Source organism: Trichosurus vulpecula, chromosome 4, assembly GCF_011100635.1.
Source record: "Trichosurus vulpecula isolate mTriVul1 chromosome 4, mTriVul1.pri, whole genome shotgun sequence".
In the NCBI taxonomy this organism is placed as follows: domain Eukaryota; kingdom Metazoa; phylum Chordata; class Mammalia; order Diprotodontia; family Phalangeridae; genus Trichosurus; species Trichosurus vulpecula.
Genome location: NC_050576.1, coordinates 263,474,902 through 263,482,083, shown reverse-complemented (window position 1 = coordinate 263,482,083; position 7,182 = coordinate 263,474,902).

Below are 7,182 nucleotides of genomic sequence, written 5' to 3'. Positions count from 1 at the left end.
TTTTATGTATCTCTTGAGTTTTGTATTTGGAGATCAAATTTTCCATTGAGTTCTGGCCTTTTCATCAGGAAGGTCTGGAATTCCCTTATTTCATTGAATGTCCATCGCCTTGCCTGGAAAATTATGCTTAGTTTTGCTGGGTAGTTGATCCTTGGTTGTAGTCCCAGCTCCTTTGCCCTTCGGAATATCATATTCCAATTTCTCCTGTCTTTTAATGTGGAAGCTGAGAGATCCTGCGTGATCCTGACTGTAGTTCCCCGATATTTGAATTGCTTCTTTTTGGCTGCTTGCAGTATTTTCTCCTTGAGTTTATAGCTCTGAAATTTGGCTATAATATTTCTTGGTGTTTTCAGTTTGGGATCTCTTTCAGGGGGTGATCGGTGAATTCTTTCAATGAGTATTTTGCCGTCTGGTTCTAGGACCTCTGGGCAGTTGTCTTTGATAATTTCTTCGAAGATACTGTCAAGGCTCCTTTTTTCATCGTGGATTTCCGGTAGACCAATAACTCTCAAATTGTCTCTCCTGGATCTATTTTCCAGGTCAGTTGTTTTGCCAATCAGATATTTCACATTTTTTTCTATTTTTTCATTCTTTACATTTTGTTTTATTACTTCTTGATGCCTCATAGATTCATTAGCTTCCACTTGCTCAAGTCTAATTTTAAATGAGTTAGTGTTTACATTTTGCTTTTGAGCCTCCATTTTCAATTGGTTGATTTTGCCTCTCAGGGTGTCCTTTTCTCTCTCTAGATTCTGAATCTCCGTAGCCATTTCGCCAATCTTATTCTTTAGGGACTTGATTTCATCAGTGGATTTTTTCTCCCTTTTTTCCATTTTTTCCATATTTTCTTTTAGCTCCCTAATTTGGTTTTTAAAATCCTCCTTTAGCTCTTCCAGCAGTGCTTTTTGGGCTGGAGACCAGTTCATATTAGCTTTTGAGGTATCTGATGTATCTACCTGGTCATTGCCGTCCTCCTCCATATCTATATTTTGAACCTGCCTGTCTCCATAAAAAGAATCTATTGTCCTCGGTTTTTTTGTATTCTTCTTCATGTTTGTTGTTTTCCCTTTTCCTGGCGTTACAATGAATTTCTATCTTTGGGCTCTCTGTCCCAGCTTTCTTATTCTGGGGATTGTGAGTCTAGAATTATAACCTTCAGTTTCCTGAGGTGTGGGGGAGGGGTCTGGCTCCCTGGCATCTCACTCCCTGTGGGTGCTCTCCAGCACTTGCTTTTCGGCAAATGGTCTCAGCTGTTTGTTGTTTGAGCTGATGACTGGCGCTTCCCCTGGGGGAGCAAGGTTATGTCTGGGCTCCCGGTGTTGACCCCTGCCGACTCTGCGGGACTAATGAACTTCTAGTATTTGTCCTGTGAGGCCGCACTAGTCTCTCCTCTGTTTCAGTTCTCCTTTTTTTTCCCGAGGAATTCTCTGGAGGGGAGGGATTAGAGCCGTTTACCTGGCCATTGAGTCTTCCGGAAGTTCAAGAAGCCGAGTTCCTGGGTTTTGCAAGCGTCAGGACTGGGTGTTTTCACGGCTGGTGGCGTTGCGCTGCCTCTCGTCGCTCCCACAGACTGCCATCCTGTGTTGGGAGTCCTGGGGATCTCTGCCGGTTTCGGGCGCCCAGCTTTCTCCCAGCCTGTCTCCCACGTGGATTTCTCGGCCAGCCGCTTCCGCCTTGGTCTGGAGCAGCTCTGCACCGAGCACTCTCCGAGCCTGCAGGTTTGTTCCTCCGGCCTTTCAGACTCTCCCGGCTCGGAAATTTGCCCCACGCAGACTGCTCGCGGTTTCTGTCTCTCTCAAATCTGCTCAAATTCACTTTTTTATAGGAATCTGACAGACCTTGTGAGAGAGCTCCGGTAAGACGCTGCCTTCATGCGGCCATCTTGGCTCCGCTATAATATCTAAATTTCATAAGATTTTATACCTCTCCTTGACTTCTTGCTTATTTATTTTATTGTTAAATTTATCTAGCTCTCATAGAAGGGGTCCCCCACTAGTATAATTTTACTGTCCATTTCTATCTATAATTCATTAAATTTTTCATTTGGGAATTTGGATGCTATAGCATTTGGTGCATATATGTTTAGTATTGATATTACTCCATTGTCTATTGCTCCTTTTAGCAAGATGTAGTTTCCTTGCTTATTCTTTTAATTATGTCTGTTTTTGCTTTTGCTTTTGCTTTGACTGAGATCATGATTGCTCCCCCTGTCTTTTTTTATCCCAGCTGATACATAATTGATTCTACTCTAGCCTCTTGTTTTAACTCCATGTGTGGCTCTGTTACCAAACTGTTAATTGTCTTTTCATATTTTTTTCTTTTGCATTCACTTATTTACATAATTTTCCCTCTGCCACTCCTATTTGGTTTTGAAAATAATTTTTTAACTCTTCCAGGAATTAATGTTGGGCTTGTGTTCAATTCACATTTGTTTTCCTTTGAAACTGTTTTGACTTTGTCTTCTGAGTTTGTGTCTTGCTCTTCCCTGTCCCAAAAATAGCTTTTTATGATCAGATTTCTTTGTTGTTGTTTGCTCATTTTTATCTTATTTCTTGATTTGGAACTTTATATCAATGTTGGGCTCTATTTCTCTGGTGAAGTGGGGAGAGAGGCACTATCTCAAGCTTCAGGCTTTTTCATGCTGCTGTTTTCAGATCCAGTTCTAAGGGTCTGAAAGTTTATAGTGCTTCCAAAGTGGTGTGATCCAGGGAGAGGTGTGGTCACTGCTCTCCTGGTTTGTACTCTGGTCTTTACCTGAGGATTGTAAACAATAGTGTTCCTCAGGGTCCCTGATCCCTTGGGGCCAGAAGTCCTTGGTGGATAGTGCTCCTCCCTGCCCTTGAGATATAACTTAGAAGTGCATATAGGCTATGACACAGAATTGGGTATAAGCAATGGAGTTGCCAAACAATATTTAGTTCTATGTCCAGTGCTAGTACAGGGGTTCCCTATAATTTCTTTCTGGCCAGTTGCCAGGTCCCCTTACCATCTCTGGCTTGAGAACTCCCAAAGCTGCTGCTACTTCTGTCATCAACACCTAGTCCCACCACTGGTATTTCCTCCACATGGTCTCTGGATCCCCTGTGTCACAGATCTCTCTTTCCAAACTCTTATTTTGTTTTGGGCTGTCTCACTGATCTTTTGTTAGCTCTATCACTACAGAATTTGATTTGAGGTGTTATTCTAAAGTTTGGAGGGGAATGCTGGGAGAGCTCAACTGAGTGCTTTCTTTACTCCACCATCCTTGCTCTATCCTCCTATCCCCTATATTTTCCAAATTTCTAAATAAAGAGGGTGGAATGCAAAGCAGGAAAGTTGGAATGAGGAATAATGAAGTAGGAAAGTTAACCCTAATGATGGCATTACAGCAAGATGCTCTAACGGAGTCATTACCAGTCATGTACTTACAATATTATATACCTATTAATGAATATACTCTATGTCCAAATTATTTTATCTATTTATCTTATTTTCTGTAACTCTCAAGCATAAAGGATGGAGAAAGGCAACATCCTAGTTATATAGAAATGAGGGAATGCCAATATAATAACAGTCATACATTTATTGCCAAGTCTGAGCATTTAAGACAGGATAAGCAAGTAACTTTTGCGTTCCTTCACAGACAAGCTTGAAAATTGCTTTGTGAAGTAGTCAGATGATAGATTCACATCAAAGGAAAAAAACAGAATATGAGTCTGACCTTTATATGTCCTCTATAATATCTTCTCTTAAAATGACAGTGAAAAATATGACAAATCAGGTAATAGAAAGTACTTCTCTAGGTACAAATCAGTTCTAATTTTTGGCAAAGTCCAGTAAAAATTGTTTAGGAAATCATTTGATAAGGGTACAGTCTCTGGGAACTGCCTTGAACCTGATGGGATACAGTCTCTGGGAGCCCCCTCCAACTCTCCTTGAATCTTCCCATTTGATCTGGCCTTCGCCTAAGGCCATAAGCCTTTCCTTATCACTAGGCCCAAATCTCTGCCTGGCTTAACCCAGCTGCTTCCCACCCTTAATCCTACCAAAATCCCATTCTCTTGTTTCATGGAGTCTTGACCTCTGGTAATCCCAGTCCCATCAGGATCTTCCTTGGACTGCTCCCCAAGACCTTCCCTAAACCCCTCCTCTAGTCACCCCAGACCACCCCTCAATTCCTCCCACAATCTTTCTGTATATAATCTCCATCTTGCCTCCATGAAGGCGCTCAGATTCAATCTAGTTCAGATTGAATCTGGCCTGATTGTGAAAACAAGCGTCACAAAGGGTAAGATTTCTTAAGACAACCCATATGGCAAATCCTTAATAAACTTTCTCTTTTTCCTTGGCTGAGAAGGCTTGAGTCAAATTATTTCAGCAGGACCTGGCATGTCTCGAGCACCACTAGAAATCCATGGTTCCCTACCATCATCATTTTTCTTTAACTTCATCAATTGGTACTTTCAGAACATCTGTTAATATGGCTGCTTTTAGGACCCTGGCCAAAAAAGAAAGTTGTAGACACTAGGCTGTTACCACCAGGATCTATGGCAGGAATAGGGTGATTGCTGACACCAGGTTTGCTTAGGAGTCAAGTACATTCTGAGCAAGAAGGAAGGATGAGGATGAAATCACCAACTATCAAATTACCATTCTTATTCATCCTAAGACCATTTCTTCTTTGATAGGATTTAGGTAAGCGCTTATGTATTATTTGTTTCTCACGGTAACATTGTCAGACAGGTACCATTAATATCCTCATTTTTACAGATGAAGGCAGGAGAAGCTAAATAACTTGTTTAGGGTTTTGATCTTCCTCATTTCCCAACATATTTTTTAAACCCAATAACTGCCCCCCCCCCTTTTTTGTACTTAGCTTTCCTCTCTAGCTTTCTCTGAATTTTAGCACTTCTGACAGTATTGTTACATGACCATGACACACTTTGGGGTCATCCTTCATTAAATGACTTTGCTTAGCTCTTTTTTTCTGAACACACCTTTTGACAAGCTAAATTGGTGAAAGAGGTCCCTAACATCCCATCCAGCCATCCACCCACACACCAGTACCTACCTATTTCAGACATGTTGCCATCTGACCTGCCACTACAAGTACAGAACCTCTTCCTGACCGGGTGCTGAGGCAAAAGGTAAAATGCTCATTCAGTATTCCCTCAAGCTATATCATGAATTGATTTTTTTAAGTAGCAGTCTACTAGAAGAGCACAATACTAATTTGCTTCTCAGTCCTGTTTTGAGTCTCTGCCAATGCATAGTTTTGATTCTTTATGCTTAGCATTTCTTTTGTGTGAATAAATACTTGTCCCATACACGATTTATATTGGACATTGAGTAACTTTTCCCCCACTTTTTGGGGGACCCTTGAATTGAGCTGAACCTAAGTTTTAAGTAGCTTTCATGTAGACTGTAGCATAGAGGAGTAAAGAGTCAAAGAAATTGAGTAAAAAGTTTAGCCCCTGTTGTTAGAAATCATAATACCCTTGGAATGAACCTGGTCTATCTCTGCCTGTGTCCAGAACAGAGTGGACAGGCAAAAGTCCTAAAAATAACAACCTCAAACAATGCAGGCTAAGGTGGTTATTTGTAGACAACTTGCAAAAAAAAAAAAAAGCACTACGGTTCAGCTTTTGGAACAGCCCTTGATGTTTGGTTGCAAGCTATACAGTTAGCTTTCCACTCGTTTCATATGCATCTCAATCAATCTCTCTAGAAGTTATGTAAATGCTTAAAGTGAAACTAAAGAAATCTCCACATTCAATACCAACTTTATAAGGCACCTAGGTCACTTTGATTCCAGACAAGAGAAATGAAACATATGGTGTGAAATTTTCCTGTTAGGGATGCTGTGAATTAGTATAGATGAGTATCTTGATGTATAAATGTAATTATCAATTAAGGGTACTGAATGGGCGTTACCTCATTCTAAGTGAATACATGAAAAGGCCTTAGCCTAAAAGGGCCAGAGTCTCCCTTTGCATCCTGGGCAATCCCCAGTCATCCTGATGAATATCTGGTCACTGAATCCAGTTGGCTCTGGAGGAGAAAGTGAGGCTGGTGACCTTGCACAGTCCTCCCTCATTCAAATCAAAGTCAACTGCAAGTCATGTTGTATTTCCCTGATGTTATGGTTCTCCTCGAAAACAAAGGACAAACATGACACCAACCTGTTCTTGATATCTATAGTTCCCCTAATGACTAAAATGATTTCTCTTTCACTTCCTGAAGATCATGGAATCACAAAGTTGGAAGGGACCTCAAAGGTTGTCTTGTCTAACCAATGCTGGAATGATATTTCCCTCTGCACTATACCTGATGGATGGTTATCCAATCTTTATTTGAAGAGCTCTGAGGCATCTGACCCTCAGAGGGACTTCGTGAGGCAGTGCATTCCACATTTGGACAATTCTATTCCCTCCCACCTTGTTATCAAGCTTAAATGAGTTTTTGTTGGCCATTCACTTTGCAACTGCTCCTCCTTGGTAGTGTTATACTAACCAACACTCATGGAAATAACCAAATATTTGAATATGTGGGAATATGTTTTCAACAAGGTTTGTTTCCTAAATTTGAGCTTTGCTTTGGAACAAATCTCTGTTAAGCCAAAGAAGAAAGTGATTAGCTCTGCTTTCTGCACTCCGTCCTTCAACATTTATTTATCCAACTTTTAACCTTTGATTGAAAAAATACAAACAATTCAATGGTGATCAGGAAAAACAAAAACAGAAGAAATTATGTTTGGAAAAAGTGGGGTGGGAGTACTACCCTTTTGATTAACAACCAGTCCTAGCACCAGAAAAACTTCAAAGTATTCTTTAAACATTGAATTTTCATCAGCAATGCTGTAAGCCTGAACTCTCATCTTTCATGCCATAACATCAAAAGAGAAAAAAGAAGAATGGCTAGATTTCAAAGCAACCTTGTGCTCAGGCCAGAAACTCTGTATTTAGCTGCCACACACACACACATACACACAAGCACACACAAGTACTTAATTACTTTGTTTAGTTATACTTTAATAAATGCTATAATTAATGTTTTCTTTTGAAAAAAAGAAAGAAAGCTGATATCCAGGCATTTCAGAAACGAATTGCTGAGCCCAAGGGATTTCTAGAAGAAAATGAAAAAAGAATTAACCAGTGTCAAACGTGTACATCTTCAAAGGGAAGAAGATCATTTAAAGTCACT